This window comes from Oryx dammah, unplaced genomic scaffold (assembly GCF_014754425.2).
Source record: "Oryx dammah isolate SB20612 unplaced genomic scaffold, SCBI_Odam_1.1 HiC_scaffold_24, whole genome shotgun sequence".
In the NCBI taxonomy this organism is placed as follows: Eukaryota; Metazoa; Chordata; class Mammalia; order Artiodactyla; family Bovidae; genus Oryx; species Oryx dammah.
Window position 1 is genome coordinate 6761361 of NW_024070208.1, and position 26885 is coordinate 6788245.

A 26885-nucleotide genomic window follows, 5' to 3' on the forward strand; every position below is an offset into this window, starting at 1 on the left:
AGGTTCAGAAGTACCATTTTTCTATATTCCATATATATGTATTACTATATATTTGTTTTTCTCTTTTTCACTTACTTACTCTGTATAACAGGCTCTAAATTCATCCTCCTCGCTAGAACTAACCTAAAGTCATTCCTTTTTTTGCATGTTAGTCACTCAGTAGTGTCTGATTCTTTGCAACACCATGGACTGTAGGCCACCAGGTTCCTCTGTCCATGGAATTCTCCAGGCACGAATACTAGAGTGGGTAACCATTCCCTTTTCTAAGGGATCTTCCCAACCTGGGGTCGAACTTGGGTCTCCTGCATTTCAGGTAGGTTTTTTACCATTTGAGCCAACCAGGGCACCTCAATTCCAAAGTATATATGTACTACAATTTCTTCATTCATTCATCTGTTGGACATCTAGGTTGCTTCCATGTCATGGTTACTGTAAACAGTGCTGCAATGAACATTGGAGTATATGTGTCTTTTTGCATTGTGATTTTCTCAGGGTATATTCTTAGTAGTGGGATTGCTGGATCATATGGTAGTTTTATTCCTAGTTTTTTTTTTTTTTTTTAAGGAATCTCCATATTGTTTTCCACAGTGGCCGTTTCAATTTACATTCCTACCAACAGAGCAAGATAATTTACTTTTCTGCACATCTTCTCCAGATTTCATTGTTTGTAGATTTCTTTATGATGGCTATTCTGACTGGTGTGAGGAGATATCACATTTTGTAGTTTTGATTTGCATCTCTCTAATAATAAGAGGTCTTGAGCATCTTTGCAGGTATTTGTTGTTTATCTGTGTGTCTTCTTTAGAAAAATGTCTGTTTTCTAAGTACTTCAATTTGTACACCCGTGGTGGATTCATGTCAATATATGGCAAAACTAATGCAGAATTGTAAAGTAAAATAAAAAATAAATAAATTTAAAAAATAAAAAATAAATAAATAAAATAAAAATAAATAAATAAATAAATTCAGACTCTTAAATTATATCAGGAAAAATTGACATATATTTAACAAATTTTAAATAATATTGGAGAATATGAATAAAGTTATTTATCAAATTTATCTTATCCAGGATGGAAATGTCAAAAATCAAAACAAATTTTAGTAGAAAAGACAAGTGGATATATTTCTGTTTGTGTAGTACAATATGCATTGTAAATATTACTCAAAATTTGCTAATTAGAAAAAATATTGACAATTTTATAAACTTAACATGGTTGAATATTAAAATTACTATTAAAATAATAGTACATTATGTTATATTATATTTATCATATATTAATATATTGTTCTGAATATTTGTATATAATTTCATCAATTATTTCACACATGAATATTTAAGAGTTAGGGAGTTTTTCTATCAAAAGCAATGTTACGTTTATTTGTGCATTTAAGTACAAACAACCAGAACCACATTTAATATTCAGTCTGACACAAAAAAAACAGACATAATAGATGAGAAAATGATGTGTAAGGCAATGAATATCAGACAAGTAATGAAAATAATTCTTAGAGGTGGGAAAGAAGATTGCATCCATGAACTGCCTTGAAGGAGATTCCAAGATATGGCATAAGGAGAGGAAATCCATTTGGACTGATTTACTTGCTGAGTTGAGGAGATAAAACTGAGAGGCAAGGGATATAAAGCAGAGAGAGTCCACAGGACAGAACCTCTGAGAGGAGGGATTAGCACAGAAAGAGCATACCAGAAATTTGCAGAAGATTCCCATCAAGTATTCAGCTGAGTATTGATCTACACAAGAATCTGAGGAAAGTACCCAATGCTGGGACAAATAGTCCCAGACGATTAGAGTTAGCAATATACGGCAGAAGGGAATTGATCTCAGTTGTCACTAGTCAGAATGAAAAATAACCTTCATGAAGAATTGGGCTGAGTAAAAAAAAAAAAAAAAAAAGCCATATCTCAGATAGGATAAATAATTTATACGGTAGTATGCCTTTCTTCAGTTTTGACTAATAAATCTTGAATCTAAGATCATAAAATATTAAACCATTTCCTAGCAAATTAACATCACAGACAAAACTCAACAATCTTTATAGAAATTGAAAACTACTTTACTCAATATATTTAAATTGCAATATTTGGCATACAAACACAAACAAAATTATCAAGCATGCATAGAAATAGGAAAATAAGACTCAAAAGAGGATGAAAATAGAAATCAATCAATAGAAACAGAATTGACAGATATTAGAATTAAAATTTAATATATAAATGTTCAAAACTTACATAGAGACATGGAAGATATGAGGAAGATAAATAGAAACTTACTGACATAAAATTGTAATGTCTGAGATGAAAGATATGTCTTAAATGGGACTAGTAGTCAAGCAGTCATTGTTGAAAAATTCAAAAATTACTTAATAAACTGAAGTCACAGAAACAAAACTAACAGAAAATAACAGTTGGAAATAAGAATTAACAAAAATTAACAGAAAGCCAAAGGAACTACGGAACAAATTCAAGTGCCTTTCATTGAAATCCCAAAAAAGGAAAGGATGGCCATAGAAAAATATTTAAATAAATAATGACGGTTAAGTTTACAAGCTCAAATAAAATGATAAATTCACAGATTCAAGAATCTCAGCCTCAAGCATGAGAAACATAAAGAAATTACACTAAAGCATATGAAAATTAAATTAAAGAAGGTCAAATATATATATAAATGACCAGCCAATCTACCTGGCCTGGTTTGTACTCCTCAAATTTCAAGGTCTTTAAGGAAAAGAAAATTCTGTGAACCTGTCACATTAGATAACTCTTAAATGCTATGTGATATACTGAATTGGATTTTGAGACAACAACAACAAAACATTGCTAAGAAACCTGATAAGATTTAAAATAAGCCTGATAGTCTAATAGTACTCTACCAGTGTTACTTATTTTTTAAATGTTGATAAACATTGCACTCTTATGTGAGATGCCAACCTTAAAGAAAACCTGGTAAAGGACATATAAGAACCTTCATAGTATTTTTTCAGCTTTTTTAACACTACTTTTATTTCAAAAATACATTTTTTTAAGAAGTTTAAGCTCTTATTATGTGCCAGTCACCATCTAGCTAGCGAGTAACATAGACATAGCTCTTGACTTAATGCAAGGAAAGACATTTGAACAAAACTTATTTTCTTTAAATCTATGATAATATGCTGCCAGAAATATTATAACTTATTGGATCATTTAGGGATGTTCACTTGGGAATGAAATTAATTTGCATAGACAAGCATTTATTAATGGAGAAAATATACAGTTTTCTATACAGATCTAATGGTTTTCCTACTGTAGGAATAATGGTCAATTTTGTACACAATGCAGTCATACTGCTAACTTTCTAATGACTTAAAGATCCAAGGTAGGCATCTAAGAAAATATCATCTTTGATATACACATACATCTGATTATATCTGGACATCCAGTATGGCAGTATCTTATAATAGATTAGGGACTTCCTGAAAAACAAGTCACATTCAGTGTAGAGAAAGGTGAAATGTCCAAGTTTGATCAAAAGAGCAGCTTGGAAGCGTCAGAGTAGAGAAAAAAATCTAAAAATAAGAATTTGCCACTCAGACTGTGCTCATTTCAGATTATCAGAAAAGAGGAACTGTTGCAAAGATCAAGTTAAAATTAAAGCTTCTTCTATAATCTCTCAGAAAATAGTAAGGAAAAGTAAGAAAAAAATAAATAAATAAAAATTGTTTTGTATTTGTTAGAGGACAGAAAACAGTGGATGGCAATTTCTTGGCTAAGGAGTTGTAGAATACATTGGTTCATCAAACTGACAAATGTATTGAGTGATGAATCAGTATTCTAGATAAGAGAAAAAACTAAAATGCAGGCTTTTCCTTGGTGCTTGCTTGCTTAGTGCCTTGATGACTTTGCATTAAAGAAGGCAGAGTAAGCACAGCAGATCTCAGCATAGAAATCCAAAGCAGGAGAAGAAGAAAATGGTAGAACTCACACAAAACTGAAAGCATAGTTTGTGTGATTCTATGAGGCAAATCCTGAGGACAGCATGAATTCCACAGGAGTAAATTCGAGGAGCATCAAATTTCTGTATACTGATTCATGGTGCAGCTAGATGCTTACAGGTATGATCCATTAATACAAATGTAAATCTGTTTATTCAGAGAGGAATATTTTTCAGCTTAAATTTTCTAGTCCCAAAAGGAAGAAAAATATGCAACATTTCACAAGCTGCTATATTTAAATAGAAATTCACAGCAAGTAATTAATAAACAAATGTGAATATTTGTGAATGAATTGCAAGTCATTATTTAAATTGATCTGTGGGTTTTTACCTTTCTTCCATTTTCCCTATGAGACACGGATCTAGTCTCTTCTAGAAACACAATTCTGACATTATAATCAATAAAGAACACATATATCCTGTCTTTCACTGAGGCTATACAGCAACTAGAACTTTGATTATTTTAGTTTACTCAGTGATATTAGTATGAGTTACTAAATACCAATATATAAATGTGGTGGGGGTCGTTGCTTCTTTGGTCATACCTCAGTTTTTTGTTATCCTTTATTTTAAATCAAAAAAAGAAGAAAAAAATTGCAAGACCCTCATTATGGTTAAAAAATACATAAAATGACACTTCAAAAAATTAACATTGGTTTAAATGTTTAATTGCTACATAGTCTTTAGTTACTTATCCTTGGATGATTTTATAGCAAAACATCTTGAAAGTAAGAAAATATTGAGTGGATATTGTTTGAAGTGGCTTTTTAATGTTGCAAAATAAAGGTTCTTCTTTTGCAATAATTTATCTAAATGCAGTTTGAATACACTGTCAGCTTTAAAGAGTATCATGAGTGCTAACACTGTGCCCACATCATCTTATTGTTCAAGCGTTTGGATAATATCAGTAAATGACAAAAAAAAAAAAAAAGGTACATGGAAACACTACAGTAACAAACAAACCATGTATTATATCCTAGACATTTTCTACAATAGATATAAACAGCTCATTGGCAATGTTTTCATTTCATGCTGATGATTGCCAGGTGCTTACAAAGTAAAGAAAAATATCTCACATAATTCAAATATCTGGACAGGCAGATGGAACCCAAAAATAAATTCAAGTCCAGTATCACCCGTACACACACACACGTATCATCATTCATAACAAAGCAAATAAAGTAAAATAAAAATAAGATAATTTGGCAACACACTGATGCTGCTGCTGCTGCTGCTGCTAAGCCACTTCAGTCATATCCGACTCTGTGCAACCCCATAGATGGCAGCCCACCAGGCTCCCGTGTCCGTGGGACTCTCCAGGCAACACACTAGTTCCCTTTATTTGTTAGAAGTGAGCTTATCTTTATTTCTCCATAGGAAACCGTATATCAAATAGATGGTTTAGAAAGTTATGTTCTGGTTGAATTGGAAGGTAGTGTCAAAAGTATTCATGGTTGTGTTTTAACCATCATTCTGTGAAGTGTTCATGGATTTCATTATTAGAGTTCTATAGAAGACAGTTAAAGACCACTTATTTTGGAAAATTGGGCAGAAAATTTTAAGGAAAGTTCCAGAATACTATATTTGAGTATCAGTTTGTATAGCCACCAGTTAAGAAACATAGATTCATGAGAGAAGGGACAGCATTCTCAAAATGTTTGAAATTAATCTGAAGTGTTAGTTCAATAGTCAAAGCATTAGCTTTTTGGTACATGTGACTGGAAAAGAACATACATTAATGAAATCAATTTCATTCATTTCTGGGAATCACAACTTAAAGACATTTAGACTTTCTGGAATATGTTCAGGAAGCCATAAGAATGGAGAAAGATCACAAACCAACTGTTATGAGGACGTTTGGAGACAATTCGCCTGGAGAAGAAAGAAAAACCAGTAAATAAGATAGTTTCTAGGCATTTGAAGAACAGTCACTTGGAAGATGACTTGCTTTGCACTTGTCAGCAAATATTTATTGACTGCCTATTATGTTTCATGTAAGATACAGAGAATCCCTCATAGAACATAGGAATCATTTTGGCCTCGAGAGAGCTTCTCAGAGGAAAACAAACAACCAACAAATTTGAAAAAAGTCAATTACTGTACTTGAGATATGTATGATGAGTAAAAGGAACAAATAGTTATAGAAACAATCAAGAGACATACAATGGATCATGCAGTGCTTGAAGGGATTTTTATTTTTCAGAAGTATTATTTTTAATATAAATGTATTTATTTTTTGGCTAATTGGAGGCTAATTACTTCACAATATTGTATTGGTTTTGCCACACATTGACATGAATCTGCCACGGGTGTACATGTGTTCCATTTTAAATGAACATTCTAAGGGACTGAAATGGGAACCAGCCTTGGACATACAAGAGAGATAATTTTTTCCAACAAATAGCAAATATTGTCCTAGAGTGTAAGAATATAGAGTCTCAGGATGATCTCTTGAGGATTCATCCTCTTTCTGCTTTCACCAACAGATATTCTTCACATTCCACAAACACAAACTGCCTTTCTCTGTTTCCTACTTCTTAGCAAGACATCCCATTTATCTATTTTTTTATGTTCTAAAATGAAGTCTCATATATACTTCATAGCATTTCTTATTGTCCCTCAGGTACACCTGTTTTTACATCACAGTCCTTTTGGTCCAGTGGAATTTATACCTCACAGGTTACTTTGGTCCCTCAAAAAAGAAAAGAAATATATATAAAACACATATTCATTTGAAAGGTTGAAATCTGTCTGACTAATCAAACAATAATTTCTTGTACATCTTATGATGTTAGCCCTTCATTATGTAACATTAAACATTCAGTTCTACAATGCAAGAAGTACACTTTTGAATACTATGCACTACATCATGAAAGAGTAAAAAATCTTGAAATTACTTGGAGAAAACAAAAATCTGTCAAACTATTATTGGACATTTGTTCATAGACAGAATCTGCTCTCCCATATGTTATATAATTTTTCAGCAAATATTTAATAAAATTATTTTGAAAAAGTCATAAATAAGATATAATTTGATTATACCACTCAAATATATACACTATTTAAATTTACAAGCATATATAAACTAGGAGTTGTAATTGCTTAAGAAATTTTAGCCACATTTAAAAATTTGACTTGTAAAAATATAGAAACATAAAATTAAATGCTATGAGAATATCCAATGGGAATACAAGATAGAAGGTAAGTGATTTACGTTAGTGGAACAAGGCTGAATAATTAACAATTATTCAGTATCAATGAATATGAATAGTTATTCAATATTTTGCCAAAAAGACACATAAAAATTAAAAGAAATAACAAAATGATCCCAGAATAAAAAGCATATTATTTTATCCCACATGAGAAAAAGGAAATTTTTTTTTCCTAAAGTAGATGATAAATTAAAAGTTGAGAATAAAGTTATTAGCAGTAGCTTTAGGATGATGGCATAAAAATAACAGCAATATTTGAGTGTAGGTAAACAATATATTCTTGTTGTTCAGTCTGTGAGTCATGTCTGACTCTTTGCAACCCATCTCCCAAAGTTTGCTCAAACTCATGTCCATTAAGTTGGTAATGCCATCCAACCATCTCATCCTCTGTCGTCCCCTTCTCCTTCTGCCCTCAATCTTTCCCAGCATCAGTGTCTTTTCTAAAGAGTCGGCTCTTCATGTCAGATAGCCAAAGTATTGGAGTCTCAGCATCAGTGCTTCCAGTGACTATTCAGGTTGATTTCTTTTAGGATTGACTGGTTTGATATCCTTGGTGTCCAGGTGACTCTCAAGAGTCTTCCCTAGCATCACAATTCGAAAGCATCAATCCTTTGGCATTCAGTCTTCTTTAGGGTCCAATTCTCACGTCCATACATGACCAGAGGAAAAACCATAGCTTTGACTATATGGACCTTTGAAGGCAAAGTGATGTCTGATTTTTAATAATGTCTTGGATTGTCACAGCTCTTCTTCCAAAGAGCAAGTGTCTTAATTTTGTGACTGCAGTCAGCATATGCAGTGATTTTGGAGCCCAATAAAATAAAATGTGACACTGTTTCCGCTTTTCCCCTTCTGTTTTTCCGTGAAGTGATGGAACTGGATGCTGTGTACTTCGTTCTTTGAATGCTGAGTTTTGAGCCAGATTTTTCATTCTCCTCTTTCACCTTCACCAAAAGGCTCTTTTGTTCCTCTTCACTTTTTGCTATTAAAATGGTATCATCTGCATATCTGAAGTTGTTGATATTTCTCCAGCAATCTTGATTCCAGGACTCCAGTTTGTGAGTCATCCAGCCCAGCATTTTACATGATGCAATTTGTATATAAGTTAAATAAGCAGGATGACAATATACAGCCTTGATATACTCTCTCCTAATTTTGTACTAGTTTGTTGTTCCATGTCTGTTTCTAACTGCTGCTTCTTGACCTGCATACAGGTTTCTCAGGAGGCAGGTAATGTGGTCTGGTAATCTCATCTCTTCAAGAATATAATACTGTTTTGTTTTTTTTTTTGTTTTGTTTTTTTTTTGTTTGTTTTTTTTTTTTGATCCACACAGTCAAAGTCTTTAACATGGTTAATGAAGTAGATGTCTTTTCTGGAATTCCCTTGCTTTTTCTATGATCCAACGGATGTTGGCAATTTGATATCTGGTTCCTCTGTCTTTTTAAAATCCAGCTTGTACATCTGGAAATTCTCAGTTTACCTACTGCTGAAGACTAGCTTAAAGGATTTTGATCATAATCATACTAGTATGTGAAATGAGTGCAATGGTATGGTAATTTGAAGATTCTTTGGCATTGCCTTTTTTTGAGATTGGAAGGAAAACTGACCTTTTCCAGTCCTGTGGTTACTGATGAGTTGTCCAAATTTGCTGACATATTGATTGCAGCACATTAATAGCATCATCTTTTAAGAGTCAAAATAGCTCAGCTGTAATTCCATCACTTCCATTAGTTTTATTCATAGAATTACTTCTTAAAGCCCACTTGACTTCACATTCCAGGATGTCTGGATCTAGGTGACTGACCATACCATCATGAGAGCTTTTTTGTGCAGTTCTCTGTATTCTTGCCACCTATTCTTAATCTCTCTGCTTCTGTTAGTTCCTTGCTGTTTTTGTCTTTTATCATGCCTTTATCTTCACATGAAATGTTATCTTGGTATCTCCAATTTTCTTAAAGACATCTGTAGTCTTTCCTATTCTATTGTTTTCTTCTATTTCTTTGTATTGTTTACTTAAGAAAGCTTTCTTATCTCTCCTTGTTATTCTCTGGAACTCTGCATTCAATTTGATATATCTTTCCCTTTCTCCTTTGCCTTTAGCTTCTCTTCTTTTCTCAGCTATTTATAAGGCCTCCTCAGATAACCAGTTGCCTTTTTGCATTTCTTTTTCATGGGAATGGTTTTGGTTACCAACTCCTACATACAATGTTACAAACCTCAAGCCATAGTTCTTCAAGCACTCTGTCTACCAGTTCGAGTTCCTTGAATCTATTCATCACCTTCACTTTTTAATCATAACGAACTTGATTTATGTCATACCTGAATGGCCTAGTGATTTTCCCAACTCTCTTTAATTTTGAGCCTGAATTTTGCAATAAGAGTTCATGAGCTGAGTCACAGTGAGTTCCTGGTCTTGTTTTTGCTGACTGTATAGAGCTTATCCATTTTTGGCTGCAAATAATATAATCAGTCTGATTTTGCTAATGATCATCTAGTGATGTCCATGTGTAGACATGGGCATGGTTTCTTGTGTGTTGTTGGAAGAGAATGTTTGCTATGAGCAATGCTTTCTCTTGGTAGAACGAGGAAGCTCTGTTAGCCTTTGCCCTGATTCATTTTGTACTTCAAGGCCAATCTTGTTACTCCAGGTATGTCTTGACTTCCTACTTTCATTCTAGTTCTCTATCATGGAAATAAGCCAAGATCATATCATTCTGTCATTTTTGAGACTGCACCAAATTGGATTTTTTTTTTTTAACTCTGAGGGCTACTCCATTCCTTATAAAGGATTCTTACCCACAGTAGCACAGGAGAGAATATTATGATCATCTGACTTAAATCAGCCCACTCTAGTCCATTTTAGTTCACTGTGTACTATACAGTTATATGCAAATAGTAAATACAGAAGTGTAAAGAAATACATAATACTCAGAGAGACACACACCTTGGAGACATTATGCTAAAGCAAAGAAATTCATACCTCATGATTATGATATACAGCTCTCATGTTAAATTGGTACCAAAACTGTAAATACAACCACATAATAAATTAAATAGTTAGAAACCAAAATTCTGAATTTTGGAATTTTGAATTCAAAATTTTACTCTGAATGTCTATGTGATACCTACTAGAATATCAATGATATATGATTTTGTTAATGTTGATTCATATTTGTCACATTTTCATATATATCATGAGTTTGAAGGAAATATATTTTGTTCAGAATCAGAAATACCTATATTGAAAATAAATTGCAATATTGTAATATGGGTATAAATATTACACACATACAATAGTAATTATGTTTCTATAAAATAATATGTACTTTGTAACATCTATACAATTATAATAAAGTATGCAGTTACTTAGGCCATTTTCTATACAGAATCATATTAGCGAAAATTATTTTTGAAGCCACAATTACTCCTTTGCTGTTCTTAATCTCACATCATTATATAATTGTGGAGATTGACCAACCTCAGTAGACATTGGGAGTTAAGTCCCAAATTTTCATGAATTACTACACAGCTCCTAGCCTTCCCTGGAATGTATAAGACAGATGAAGTGTTTAGTGTTTTCCCATCTCCTAGAAGCCTTATTCAGGCCTGGAGAATTCCATGGACTGTATAGTTCATGGGGTTACCATGAGTTGGACAAGACTGAACGACTCTCACTTTCACTTTCACTTTCTGAAGGCTTACAGCTGACTATAGGCAATTTTCAGTGCTGCCTAGAGAATCTTCTCTTTCAAATCATTTGGCTAAAGCCTGATTGTGGTGTGACGAGAAAGCTACTGTGTTCCCTTGAGGAACTGTCAGGAAACTTGCTGACAAAGGTAAGATCTTATTTCTTAGGACAGGCCCATAGAACACCATCTTCTAATATATGGTTATAAGAACACTATCTTTTAATGTATGGGTTTAAGGGTTCTGAATTTTTCTTAGTAATTATGAACTTCCATATGTTCAAGCTGGTTTTAGAAAAGACAGAGGAAGCAGAGATCAAATTGCTAATATCCGATGGATCATCGAAAAAGCAAGAGAGTTCCAGAAAACATCTATTTCTGCTTTATCGACTATGCCAAAGCCTTTGACTGTGGATCACAATAAACTGTGGAAAATTCTGAACAAGATGGGAATACCAGACGTCCTGCCTCTTGAGAAACCTGTATGCAGGTCAGGAGGCAACAGTTAGAACTGGACATGGAACAACAGACTGGTTCCAAATAGGAAAAGGAGTATGTCAAGGCTGCATATTGTCACTGTGCATATTTAACTTATATGCAGAGTACATCATGAGAAATGCTGGGCTGGAGGAATCACAAGCTGAAATCAAGATTGCCGGGAGAAATCTCAATAACCTCAGATATGCAGATGACACCACCCTTATGGCAGAAAGTGAAGAAGAACTAAAGAGCCTCTTGATGAAAGTGAAAAAGGAGAGTGAAAAAGTTTGCTTAAATGTCAACATTCAGAAAACGATGATCATGGCATCTGGTCCCATCACTTCATGCAAATAGATGGGGAAACAGTGGAAACAGTAGCTGACTTTATTTTTCTGGGCTCCAAAATCATTTCAGGTGGGGATTACAGCCATGAAATTTAAAGATACTTACTCCATGGAAGGAAAGTTATGACCAATCTACACAGCATATTAAAAATCAGAGACATTACTTTGTCAACAAAAATCCATCGAGTCAAAGCTATGGTTTTTCCAGTGGCCATGTATGGATATGAGAGTTGAACTATAAAGAAAACTGAGTGCTGAAAAAATGATTCTTTTGAACTGTGGTGTTGCAGAAGACTCTTGAGAGTCCCTTGGACTGCAAGGAGATCCAATCAGTCCATCCTAAAGATCAGTCTTGGGTGTTCATTGGAAAGACTGATGTTGAAGCTGAAACTCCAATTCTTTGGCCACCTGATGTGAAGAGCTGACTCATTTGAAAAGACCCTGATTCTGGGAAAGACTGAGGACAGGAGAAGAAGCAGACAACAGAGGATAAGATGGTTGGATAGCATCACTGACTCAGTGGACATGTGTTTGAGTGAATTTCAGGAGTTTGTGATGGACAGGGAGGTCTGGCATGCTGCAGTTCATGGGGTGGCAAAGAGTTGGACACAACTGAGCGACTGAACTGAACTGAACTTAACTCAACTGAATAAAATAATTCCTTTAGAAAGTCCAGTTTGTTTGAATTGGAAAATATTCCGTAATTTTTTAGCTACATGAAATTAAGAAAGTGATTTAAACGCCATGTGTTTTTTACTTGTGTTTCTTCATAAAAAAAACCTGTGGAATAATACTTGTTTTATGAATCAACATATGAAAATTTCTTTGGATATTGCAATACAGTAAAAACAGCTATTCAATCATTACTTATTGACATAAATATTGACATGAATGCATGCACTGTATATGTGTTAAATATATATAGTAATAAAATATACAAGTATATAAATAACATGATATATGTATTATCATATGTATATATATATACACACATATACATGATAGTGGTGGTGGTGGTGGTTTAGTCACTCAATCTTGTCTGAGTCCTGTGACCCCATGGATTGTAGCCTGCTATGCTCCTCTGTCCATGGGATTTTTCAGGCAAGAATAATAGAGTGGATTGCCACTTCTTTCTCCAGTATATGATAGTACTGGGTAATAAATGATATGAAGATCAGTTTATGAGAATGTCAGGCAGTTTAGTACAACAAATTGGGACAAATCTATATTTATAGGAGTTTGATAGCAATCCTATGACACTTTGGTCCAAGAACAGAACTCCAATTCCTGGTAAAAAAAAAAAAATCAGTAATCCAAGCTAAGGCATCGTCCAAGAGTGGATGGAATACTAGACAGGAGCCCAGGTCATGGACTAAAGTATGGAGAGGGAAAAATTCCTGTTGTAGACTAACTTAACACTGCACCATTAGAGTACAATTAATGAAGTTTGGGTTAGAAAAATAGGAAAGAATGAATTATTTAAATGTTCTTCTAATGTTGTGAAAGGTTTCCCAGGTGACACAGTGGTAAAGAATTCATCTGCCCATGAAGGAGATGCAAGAGACTTGGGTTTGATCCATGGGTTGAGAATATCTCCTAGAGAAGGAAATGCAAATTGAAACTAATATTCTTGCTTGGATAATTCTATGGACAGAGGAACCTGGTGGGATACAGCCCATGGGACTGCACAGAGTTGGACTTGATTGAGCAACTAAGCACGTGCATGCACACACACACACACACACACACTCACACACACTCAACACGGACATGCAATTCTGTGAATAACTATTGAATCTACAGAGGGAATAAACTCTTAGTAAGGATCTTGAGACTCTACCTCTATGGAAAAACATTTACCATTCTGGCCAATAAATTGAAGAGATAATCAAGCAACCGGACTAAATTGGATTCTGTGTGAGAAGAATGTCTTCCAAAAATGAATTTCCTTCCACGAGGATTTTTTGAGCTATAAATGCAAGTAATTCACCACTTTTTACTTATATTTCTAATTTATTAAAAGATATCTGGATAAGGAATCTCCACAGTTTTCCATAGTGGCTGTACTAGTTTGTATTCCCATCAACAGTGTAAGAGGGTTCCCTTTTCTCCACATCCTCTCCAGCATTTATTACTTGTAGACTTTTGGATCGCAGACATTCTGACTGGTGTGAAATGGTACCTCATTGTGGTCTTGATTTGCATTTCTCTGATAATGAGTGATGTTGAGCATCTTTTTATGTGTTTGTTAGCCATCCGTATGTCTTCTTTGGAGAACTGCCTATTTAGTTCTTTGGCCCATTTTTTGATTGGGTCGTTTATTTTTCTGGAGTTGAGCTGCATAAGTTGCTTGTATATTTTTGAGATTAGTTGTTTGTCAGTTGCTTCATTTGCTATTGTTTTCTCCCATTCGGAAGGCTGTCTTTTCACCTTGCTTATAGTTTCCTTTGTTGTGCAGAACTTTTAATTCTAATTAGATCCCATTTGTTTCTTTTTGCTTTTATTTCCAGTATTCTGGGAGGTGGGTCATAGAGGATCCTGCTGTGATTTATGTCGGAGAGTGTTTTGCCTATGTTCTCCTCTAGGAGTTTTATAGTTTCTGGTCTTACATTTAAATCTTTAATCCATTTTGAGTTTATTTTTGTGTATGGTGTTAGAAAGTGATCTAGTTTCATTCTTTTACAAGTGGTTGACCAGTTTTCCCAGCACCACTTGTTAAAGAGATTGTCTTTATTCCATTGTATATTCTTGCCTCCTTTGTCGAAGATAAGGTGTCCATATGTGTGTGGATTTATCTCTGGGCTTTCTATTTTGTTCTATTGATCTATATTTCTGTCTTTGTGCCAGTACCATACTGTCTTAATGACTGTGGCTTTGTAATAGAGCCTGAAGTCAGGCAAGTTGATTCCTCCAGTTCCATTCTTCTTTCTCAAGATTGCTTTGGCTATTTGAGGTTTTTTGTATTTCCAGACAAATCTTGAAATTATTTGATCTCGTTCTGTGAAAAATACCGCTGGTAGCTTGATAGGGATTGCATTGAATCTGTAGATTGCTTTGGGTAGTATACTCATTTTTACTATATTGATTCTTCCAATCCATGAACATGGTATATTTCTCCATCTATTAGTGTCCTCTGTGAAACAGTGTGGAGATTGCTTAAAAAATTGCAAATAGAGCTGCTTTATGACCCAGCAATCCCACTGCTTGGCATACACACTGAGGAAACCAGAATTGAAAGAGACACGTGTACCCCAATGTTCATAGCAACATTGTTTATAATAGCCAAGACATGGAAACAACCTAGATGTCCATCAGCAGATGAATGGATAAGAAAGCAGTGGTACATATACACAATGGAGTATTACTCAGCCATTAAAAAGAATACATTTGAATCAGTTCTAATGAGATGGATGAAACTGGAGCCCATTATACAGAGTGAAGTAAGCCAGAAAGAAAAACACCAATAGAGTATACTGAGACATATATACAGAATTTAGAAAGATGGTAATGATGACCATGTATGCAAGACAGCAAAAGAGACACAGATGTATAGAACGGACTTTTGGACTCTATGGGAGAGGGAGAGGGTGGGATGATTTGGGAGAATGGCATTGAAACATGTATACGATCATGTAAGAAATGAAGTGCCAGTCTAATTTCGATACAGGATACAGGATGCTTGGGGCTGGTTCATGGGGATGATCCAGAGAGATGATATAGGGTGGGAGGTGGGAGGGGGATTCAGGCTTGGGAGCTTGTATACACCCATGGTGGATTCATGTCAATGTATGGCAAAACCAATACAGTATTGTAAAGTAAAATAAAGTAAAAATAAAATTAAAAAAAAAAAAGATATCTGGATAGATGTCCATGATGGATTAATGAACAAAGAAGTTGTGGTGCATATGTAAAATGGGCTAGCATTCAGCCATAAAAATGAATTTATTTAAATTACTTCTAGTGAGGTGGATAAACCTGGGGCCTTTTATACAGAGTGAAGTAAGTCAGAAAAAGAAAAATTAATATAGTATAATATATTAATGCATATATATGGAATCTAGAAAAATGGTCCTGATGAACCTATTTGCAGGACAAGAATAGAGAAACAGACATAGAGAACAGACTTTGGACCACTGGAGAAGGAGAGGTCTGGGCCAATTGACAGAGTAGAATAGAAATATATGCATTACCATATTAAATAGACAGCTACTTAAGGAAGTTGCTATATAACACAGAGAGTTCAACACGGTAACATAGAGGAATGGGAGGGGGTGGAGGCTGGTGGTGAGGTTCAAGCAGGAGGTGACATACGTATACTTATGACTGATTCACATCGTCGTATGGAAGAGGACAACATGTATTATAAAGCAATTATCCTCCAATTAAAAATAAATTTGGGAAACATTTTTAAAAAGATATCTGTAAATCTAATTCAGACTTGCTCCACAAACACACACACATACACATACACACACACACAGTAGTCTCTTCTGTATTAAACATCAGGGTCAGTGTCATTAAATTAAATTCTACTGTGAGAATCTAATATACTTAAAATTTGTACCTAATATTGATGAAATAACTTTAAATGTCTTTTATTCTGGGGTAACATGGTGTTCTTTGCAAATACCTCCCTAATAGAATGCAAAATTTAACAAAGAAACTTGCATTTCAGGCTTCTTTATGTGACTAAATTATTAACAGGATGAGTGATTCATTTATAAAGAAATAATATGCAAGCTTTATGGAAATATATTTAAAGTTATTAAATGTTAAATGCTTTTAACAAATTTGTAAACTTCACATCTAATTTAAAATATAATTTCAATTAAATGCTTTATCAAGGGCCCATGAGCATTGAATAATAATAATAAGTATTCTGTATATACTTTGATTCAAGGAATTATAAGTACTTGAAATTCTGGGTTTTATTTTCCAGTCTTCTCTAGGGACTACAAGAGAGGTTTACATGTAAGAAAATCTTTTCCACTCCCCTTGCCCCAGGGTTCTGTCTGCCAGAGTGATTTGCTTTGTGCAGCTATTAACTGTATGTGTAGAATAAAATTTATTACACATCTCTATATTCAGAATGGATGTTTATGGGATACTGAAGTAATATCTCATATACAGCATCTTTGTGAATGGAGCAAATTTATGAGAAAATAGATCATTTAAAATTTTTAAGATTTTAATTCCCCAGTATAACAGGTCTAATGTAAGAATGCCCATAAATATGCATTTATAGGATATCTGGTTCACAAATAAAATTACAATATATTTTCTCAAAAAAAAATTGCTCATATAAATATGTCAGACTTAAAAGAAGTTTGGTGAGAGGTTATCAAGATATAGTAGGAAACAATAGTTTTGGAGGTAATGGAATTGAGTTAAATTTATAATTCTGCCTTTTTAAAGCAATGTAACATTGGTTAAGGTGGTATTTAAATCTTAGTTTATTTCTTTATTAAATGAGAAAGAGAAATTCAACTGCTATTATTATTGCAATTGTTATAATAATAATCCATTCCAGTTTTAGAGATCTTACCTAAGCAGTGACCAATGACAGGTTTAGATAGCATTTTTAATCCCATAGCTTCAAATAACTGCCAAATCAGGACTATTGCTAAGCCTGAGAATCCCAGGTGGGGATTCATCTTGTTTCAAGCCACAGATTCATTCCAAAGCTGTAAGATTTAAAGTCATTTGGATAAATGACAAAAACAAGAAACTTTTAATAAACAAAAAATTTCCCCATGGAATGTTGAATTTTTAATCATTGGATCAAAAAAAGAGCATCCTCCTATTTCATTAGCATAGAAGTGATAGATCTTTGGCATAGTGCCTCTTGAATAGACTGTGATGTGATCTGAAGAGACAATGTGAAAATGCTTAAGCTTGGATATAATTACTTTGTAATTTTGCTTTCCAAAACTGAGCCACAAGTGGAACTTCTGTTATCATCAACCCAGGAGAGTCTTGCTCACTTATGCATATTGCAGTGTGCTTAAATGTCAGCTTCTATGGATGCCATTTGCTGAATATATCAAGTTTAACAGAGTAGCTACATGAAAGAGACTTAAATATATAGCTCCCCATTGGATTTTGATACCTATTAGAAAAGCATAGCATAACGTGAATCATATCTCAGGCCAACAGGATAAAAGCTGGAACTATGTGCAGTGACAAACAATGTTCCAGTGTATCACCTGCGTGCAGTTCAATTGTTCTAAAATGGAACTAAATTCAGATAAAATAACAAAATTATAAAATCATATTTGAATGATTTAACCTGAATATATATGTAAAAAATATGTTATTTTTTTAAATAAAAAAAATCATAGTATATAGATTAATAGGTAAAGTGAATGAAATTGTTGTTTTTCATAAATTTTATTTAATAACAATGGAATGAATGCATACTATTAATTTACAAGTACCAAAATTATTTAAAAATTGGTCAGTAACCATGGAAAGAGGGCAACGTATTACAGGGTAATAAACCCAGAAATGGAATAAATTTTTAGCAAAGAGACTGAACAAATATGGAGGGAATTTACCAGATAAATGTTATCTTTGATTTCTGTAATGTCAAGAGGAAGAATTGTAGTTATCTATGACTCTGTAGCAAACTACTCCAACACACAGGGGTTTAAAGCAATGATTTATTATTTCTTCTGATTCTATCAGTTGCTGAAATGATTCTTTTGCTGGTCTTACCTGAACTTACTCACACACCTAAGATTATCTAGTGACTGAGCTGAGCAGATTTGGTGGAGTAACTGAGCTTCTCTCCACATATTATTTTATCCCTGTCTTCTAAATAATCTGAAAGTCTCCAGTTTCCAGAATGTGAGAACAAAAACTGCAAGTCCTCCTGAGAATGAGCCTCAGCAGCCTCGTGGCATTATCATTAGTGCTGCAGAGCAAATTGCAACATCAAGTGAGAGGATGTGGAAACTGCCTTTTCTTCTTAATGAAAGTATACATAGTACCAAGGATGTTGTGGCCATATTTAATCTAACAGAGGATTTAGATGGTCAGATTATTGACTTTTGGACTCTGTGGGAGAAGGCAAGTGTGGGGCGATTTGAGAGAATAGCACTGAAGCTTATATATTACCATATGTGAAGTAGATCGCCAGTCCAGGTTCAATGCATGAAACAGGGTGCTCAGGGCTGGTGCAATGGGTTAACCCTGAGGGATGGGATAAGGAAGAAGGTGGGAGGAGGGGTTCAGGAAGGGGAACACATGTATACCCATGGCTGATTCATGTCAATGTATGGCAAAAACCACTACAGTATTGTAAAGTAATTAGCCTCCAATTAAAATAAACTAATTAACTTAAAAAATAATAAAGCCAAAGTCCTGTATTGTCATTTGTTCTTTGTTACCATTTACTTATTGATCTGTCCTTTCATTTCCTTATCTGTATGACTCTGATGATCGATGATCAAGCAAAAGTTTCTTACATGATTGACAGCTAATATCTGTCACTGAACAGTGAATAGTAATGAATGAGATGCTGTCAACTGTAAATTGGCACTAGGTAATGAAGAGGAAAAATGACAAACACTGGGCTACTTAAAATCACAAGTAGAAACTCAGGAAAAATTGACTGGATTCCATTGCTCCAGATCTGATATACACCACTTTCCCTTGTATGATGTTAGTTCCACTATCTATGAATTTACAGAAAAAAACATAAATTCTTTATATAGATGTGTATATTATACAGTGATACTTCCCTTAAGTATGTTCATTAGAGAGGCTATTACACATGTGCACAATGAAATACAGACAGTACTGGTTTATATGGTGTTGTTTTAGAAAAAAAAAATGTTTGGAAATCAGTCAACAGAAGAAAGTCAATGAAAGGTAAAATAAGTGAGGACAACTTATCTAATACAACATCTACATGTTGTATCATATGATTTTTCTACATATAATATATGCTATTACGTATGGCTGAATTGCCACTAACAATTCAATATTAAAACACATTTTCCTTCTGCCACTACATGGTTAGAATTGTGTTTCCTTGGGGAAGGTTAAAGAAAATTGACTGACACAGACTGAATTCACAGAATAGTGTGTTTGATACTTCTCAAGGGTATTTGCAAAAAAATTCTGACATGTGAAGCAATGAAAGTATAACAAGGCACACAACACACTCAGTTTCCATCTGGTAGAAATTAGGGACTAAATACATTCTGAAAACAGCAAGTGTGTCACAGAGGTAGAGAACAGAACCCGTGGGGGTGGGGCAATGAAGAAGACCCCATGGCTGGTTTGAGCCTGGGCGGTCCTCCCACCTCTACCCTGGATCTTTCCTCGGGTCCTGACTCAGAGCCCGCCCCCGCCTAAATCTCACCTCCACCTGAACACTGGCCTCTCCCAAGCCCTTCCCCATTTCAGCCCCATCCTTCACAGCCAAGGTTTTTTCCTGCCTTTTAGTTGTTGTTTAATTGTTGTTTTGAGAGGGATTTTGGGGGGATTTTTTGTTTGTTTCTTTGTTTTCATTTGTTTTACTATTTGTCACTGGAATTTAGTTTTACCCTCCAGTTCTTATTTTTATTTTTTCCCACTATTTTTATTTTTTTTTTTACTATTATATTTTCTACTATTTCTATTAGTTTTCTAAACTTATTTTATTTTCTTTTTCTTCATTACTATTCTGTTCTTTCTTGTTTTTAATTATATAGTTATAGATATGGGTAGATATAGAAATAGATATATATGGGTTTCAGTGGTATCTTAGCTGGTAAAGAATCTGCCTACAATACAGGAGACACCTGTTCAATTCCTGGTTTGGGAAGATCCCCTGGAGAAGGAATAGGCCACCCGCTCCATTATTCTTGTCATTCCCTGGTAGATCAGATAGTAAAGAATCTGCCTGAAATGAAAGAGACCTCATTTTGATCCCTGGGTTGGGAAGATCCCCTGGAGGAAGCTGTGATAACCCTCTCCAGTACTCTTGCCTGGAGAATCCCCATGGACAAAGGATCCTGGCAAGCTACAGTCCATGGGGTCAGAAAGAGCTGAACATGACTGAGCTACAGTCCATGAGGTGACAAATAGTCGGATATGGCTGAGGAACTAAGCACAGCACACACACATATATATATATTTTTTTTTTTCTTTTTTGTTTTCTTCTATTTTTGGAGTCCAGTTTTACCCTCTAGGGGTTGTTTCAAATATACTCTTATTTTTTCTAATGTATCTGCTATTCTGAATTTATTTTTAAAATACTTTGTTATTATTATGCTTTTCTTTCCTTTTCTTTCCTATTTTTGTCCCCCATATCCCATGGCTTGTGGGATCCCAGTTCATAGCCCAGAGATCAGGCCTAAATCCCTGTGGCAGAAGCACAGTCTGATTTGCAGGAATAACAGAGAATGTCAGGTTTCTGGGAATATTAATCAGAATGAGGTACCCCAAAGTTCCATATCTCAACACCAAGACCTGACTCCACTCAACTATTATTTATATGTACTTATGGCTGATTGATATTGTTGTATGGCAGAAGTCAACACAATTTTGTAAAGCAATTATCTCCCAATTAAAAATAAATATAAAAATAAAGGAATGAGAGGACCTCCCTGGTGGTCCATTGGTTAAGAATCTTCCTGTCAATATAGGGGGCCTGGGTTTGATCCCTGGTCTGGGAACTAAGATCCTGCATGCTGTGTGGTGTGTATGGCCAAAAAGAAAAAAAAAAAAAGAATAAACATTTCTTTGGAAGAAAAGCTACTACAAACCTAGACAGTATATTGAAAAGCATAGACATAACTTTTCCAGTAGTCATGCATGAATGTGAGAGTTGGACTATAAAGAAAGCTGGGCGCCAGAGAATTGATGCTTTTGAACTGGGGTGTTGGAAAAGACTCTTGAGAGTCCCTTGGACTATGAGGAGATCCAACCAGTCCATCCTAAAGGAAATCAGTTCTGAATATTCACTGGAAGGACTGATGCTGAAGCTGAAACTCCAATACTTTGGTCACCTGATGAGAAGAACTGACTCATTGGAAAAAACTCTGCTGCTGAGCAAGATTGAACACAGGAGGAGAAGGGGACGACAGAGGATGAGAAGGTTAGGTGGCATCAATAGACATGAATTTGAGCAAGCTCTGGGAATTGGTGATGAACAAGGAAGCCTGTCGTGCTTCAGTCCATGGGGTCACAAAGAGTTGGACATGACAGCGACTGAACTGAACTGAATGAGCATTTCCAGTGACAACCACTGTATATTTATATATGAAAAGACTATTTACATTTTATATTAATCATTATTGTTAAAATCATACTTGTACATACATTTTATAAAGTGAATAATAATATAAGATTTTAATAAAAAGCAGAAGTCCCCTGGCTGACTCTTCTAGTGCCATCTTGTTCCCCAGAGGTAACTACCTTCAATTCATTTAATTTTCTTCTAATATTTACAACCAAAATTATCAATAAAATTCTTTTGCTACAAAAATACTGTGGATATATGTGTCTTTATAAGTAATTCACTTTGTTGTATAGCAGAAAAGAGCACAACATTGTAAATCAATTGTGATTCCATGAAAATAAGTTAAAAATAAAAAAGTAGATAATAGAAGAAAATGAAAGAAGGTAAAGTTTTAGAAGTATGAGAAGTATGGAGAACATTTTGCCAGGTGACATGTATTCATGTCAAAAGAGAAAAGAAAATGTGAAAATATATTTTCCCATTTATAATGAAGTTTATTTTTGAATGGGCTTTTCAGTGGAAGGATTTTTGCACAGTACTGTGAATCCATTTTTGGTATCATATTTAAAATACCTTTGATACAGAACACTGAACTCAGACAGACAGAATATTGATGACTACCAGAAAAAAGAGTGGAGGAAATGATGAGATGTTAGTCAAGGAGTATAAATTACCATGTGTAAGGTGAATAAGTTTTTAGCTGTAATATAGAGTGTGGTGACTATAGTTAACAATATTGTAACATGCACTTGAAAATTGTCAGGAAAGTAGATCGTAAATGTTCTTATCATAACACCAAAAGGGTAATCAAGTGAAAAAAGTGTGTCAGCTAAAATTTAATGTGGCAATAGTTTCACAATATATGTATATCAAATTATTACATTGTATACCTTGAATGTATTCAATGTTATATATCCATATCTCAATAAAATATAAATAAGTCCTTTTTATGCATGAAAAAACAAACATGCAAAACATCAAACTAGAGCAATGGATTAAAATAGTGGTACTGATAAAGAGAAAATTGCTACCAGATCTAGACAGTCTGTTCTGAATGAAAATGACTAAACATAATTGCACAACACAGACATGCACACACACAAAAGTCCTGCCAAATATCCAGTACAGAGCTTTTTATCTGACTTTCCCCCCAAAGTTTTGAGAGTTTTATCCTTATTCTCATAAAATATGATGTAGTCATTTTTGATCTATAATTAGTGCAGTACTGAAAAGAGCACTACATTCTTGGAGTATTCTAGATGGAAATTTCAGATTCATAATTTTGTGTGTTCCATGAAATTTCTATTTTTAAAGAGTCTTTTTCCTAATTTATAAAATGATTAAAACAGCATAATATATGAGGTAATTACCAAGATCAAAATAAAGTATTTAATAATCAGTTGTATTTTACTGGGCATATAGAAAGAGTTAAAACCCACCCAGCATGTTCAACACATTTTCCCGAGGCAATAAAACCACCTATTTATTTAAAATACTTATGAAACTTCATAAAAGCCACTACTGTCTAGTGGAATAAGTTCTGATTTGAGAACAATAGTCAGGGATTACAGGCAGCCAGATTAATTGTGTGCAACTTCTTAGTTCTCTGTATGCCAACTTCCTTTTAGTGACAGAACTGATATGTTGATTCATTTCTTTGTTTAATGCTAATTTTGAAGATTAAAATATTATGGAAGTTCAGATATTCTAAAAAATGTAAAAATGTTTTAAATTCATTAAAATGTTCTTTCGTGAAATTAGTTTAATCAATTAGATAAATATTAAGAATAAAAAGTGCAATCACATATCATATCATTTTTCAAATATTAAATTGAGAATCTCTGTAATTTACTATATATGCAAACTTAAATTACACATTGTCTTTATACTTTTACTAACACTTAAAAAAATATTTTTTTAAGTCTTTGCTTTTCTGCTTATGTGAGGCTTGTAGGTAAGAGAGAGATGGAATATCTTAATCTTATTCAGTTCAGTTTAGTTCAGTCACTCAGTCATGTCCGACTCTTTGAGACACCATGAATCGCAGCACCCCAGGCCTCCCTGTCCATCACCGACTCCCTTACTTCATTCAAACTCACGTCCTTCGAGTTGGTGATGCCATCCAGCCATTTCATCCTCTGTCGTCCCCTTCTTCTCCTGTCCCTAATCCCTCCCAGCATCAGAGTCATTTACAATCAGTCAACTCTTCACATGAGGTGGTCAAAGTACTGCGGTTTCAGCATTAGCATCATACCTTTCAAAGAACACCCAGGGCTGATTTCCTTTAGAATGGACTGGTTGAATCTCCTTGCAGTCCAAGGGACTCTCAAGAGTCTTCTCCAACACCACAGTTCAAAAGCATCAGTTCTTTGGCACTCAGCTTTCTTCACAGTCCAACTATCACATCCATACATGACCACTGGAAAAACCATAGCCTTAACTAGATGGACCTTAGTCGGCAAAGTAATGTCTCTCCTTTTCAATATGCTATCTAGGCTGGTCATAACTTTTCTTCGAAGGAGTAAGCGTCTTTTAATTTCATGGCTGCAATCACCATCTGCAGTGATTTTGGAGCCTAGAAAAATAAAGTCTGACACTGTTTCCACTGTTTCCCCATCTATTTCCCATGAAGTGATGGGACAAGATGTTATGATCTTCATTTTCTGAATGTTGAGATTTAAGCCAACTTTTTCACTCTCCTCTTTCACTTTCATCAAGAAGATTTTTAGTTCCTCTTCACTTTCTGCCATAAGGGTGGTGTCATCTGCATATCTGAAGTTATTGAGATTTCTCCCGGCAATCTTGATTCCAGCTTGTGCTTCTTCCAGCCAAGAGTTTCTCTTGATATACTCTGCATATAAGTTAAATAAGCAGGGTGATAATATACAGCCTTGACGTACTCCTTTTCCTATTTGGAACCAGTCTGCTGTTCCATGTCCAGTTCTAACTGTTGCTTCCTGGCCTGCATACAGATTTCTCAAGAGGCAGGTTAGGTAGTCTGGTATCCCATCTCTTTCAGAATTTTCCACAGTTTATTGTGATCCACACAGTCAAAGGCTTTGGCATAGTCAATAAAGCAGAAATAGATGTTTTTCTGGAACTCTCTTGCTTTTTCCATGATCCAGCGGATGTTGGCAATTTGATCTCTGGTTCCTCTGCCTTTTCTAAAACCAGCTTGAACATCTGGAAGTTCACAGTTCACATGTTTCTGATTATTACTGGACAGTCTATAACAAACAAGAGGTCAATACAAGTGAGCATGGATGTGTTGGTATATAGTGCAAGTAGGAAGGAGAGATTTAATATGGAGATAAGATGGGAAGAGGGATTAAGAGTGTGAAATTATTATCTATGCTGACATAGATACATTGATGTCTAGTACATGTTGTTACAACTTAAGAAAACTGATGACATGAGAGCATTTTTATATGTGACCTTATCTAAAATAACATTGAAATTTATGAAAGCTTATGGATAACAATTTAGGGTAAATGTTTAGCTGCAAATATCTAAGGAAGTTTAATTCATCTAAGAATGCCTGGTTTTGGAAAAAAGCTCAGTAATAAATATGCTAATTAGAAACTATTTTCTTCATTGGTCTTGCTAAAGAGCAAAAAAAAAAAAAAATTCTATCCGCAATTTTTCATAGAAATTAACAAAGTATAAAAGGTGTCTAATTTTATCAAAATAGAATTTGCCCATGGAAGAAAATGCACTCATAAAAATTGTAACACAAATATATAAATCAGTCTATTCACAGTCAGTTACTGTAAATTGCACTTGTATGTTTGCTGTATTGTACTGACAATTGACCAAATATAGCAGCAGAGTTCATTATTATGTATTTGATAGGATTTTCAAGTTGTTAGAGTCGTATTATAACAAGCATGTGTTCTGCTTCATTGGCTACACTAAAGCCTTTGACTGTTTGGATCACAACAAAATGTGGAAAATTCTTAAGGAAATGGGAATACCAGACCACCTGACCTGTCTCCTAAGAAACCTGTATGATGGTCAGTAAGCAAGAAAACCAAATATGGAACAAAGGGCTGGGTTCAAAATTGGGAAAGGGGCATATCAAGGCTGTATATTATCATCCTGCTTATTTAACTTATATGCAGAGTACATTGTGAGAAATGCCAGGCTGGATGAATCACAAGCTGAAATCAAGATTGCTGGGAGAAATATCAACAGCCTCAGATATGCTGATGATACCACTTTAATGGCAGAAAGCAAAGAGAAACTAAAGAATCTCTTGATGAGAGTGAGAGAGGAGAGTGAAAAAAGCTAGCTTAAAAGTCAACGTTCAAAAAACTAAGATCATGGCATCTGATCCCATCACTTCATGGCAAATAGATGGAAACAGTGACAGATTTCAATCACTGCCAACAGGGACAGCAGCAATGAAACTGAAAGACACTTGCTCCTTGGAAGGAAAGCTATGATAAACCTAGACAGTGTATTAAAAAGCAGAGACATCACTTTGCCAACAAAGATCTGGTTAAAGCTAGTTTTTCCAGTAGTAATGTGCAGATGTGACAGTTGGACCATAAAGAAGGCTGAACACCAAAGAACAGATGCTTTTGAACTATGGTGTTGGAGAAGACTCTTGAGAGTCCCTTGGACTTCAAGGAGATCAAACCATCCAACCCTGAAGGGAATCAACCCTCAATATTCATTAGGAGGACTGAAGCTGAAGATCCAATACTTTGGACACCTGATGTGATCAGCCCACTCATTGATACTGGGAAAGTTTGAGGGCAGGTGGAGAAGAGGGCAACAGAGCATGAAATGATTCAATGACATCACTGACTCAATGGACGTTAACTTGAGCAAACTCAGGGAGATAACGAAGGACAGGTAAGCCTGGTGCGTTACAGTCCCCAGGGTCAGTCAGACACAACTTAGCGACTGAACAAAAATCACAATAGCAATTTTAAAG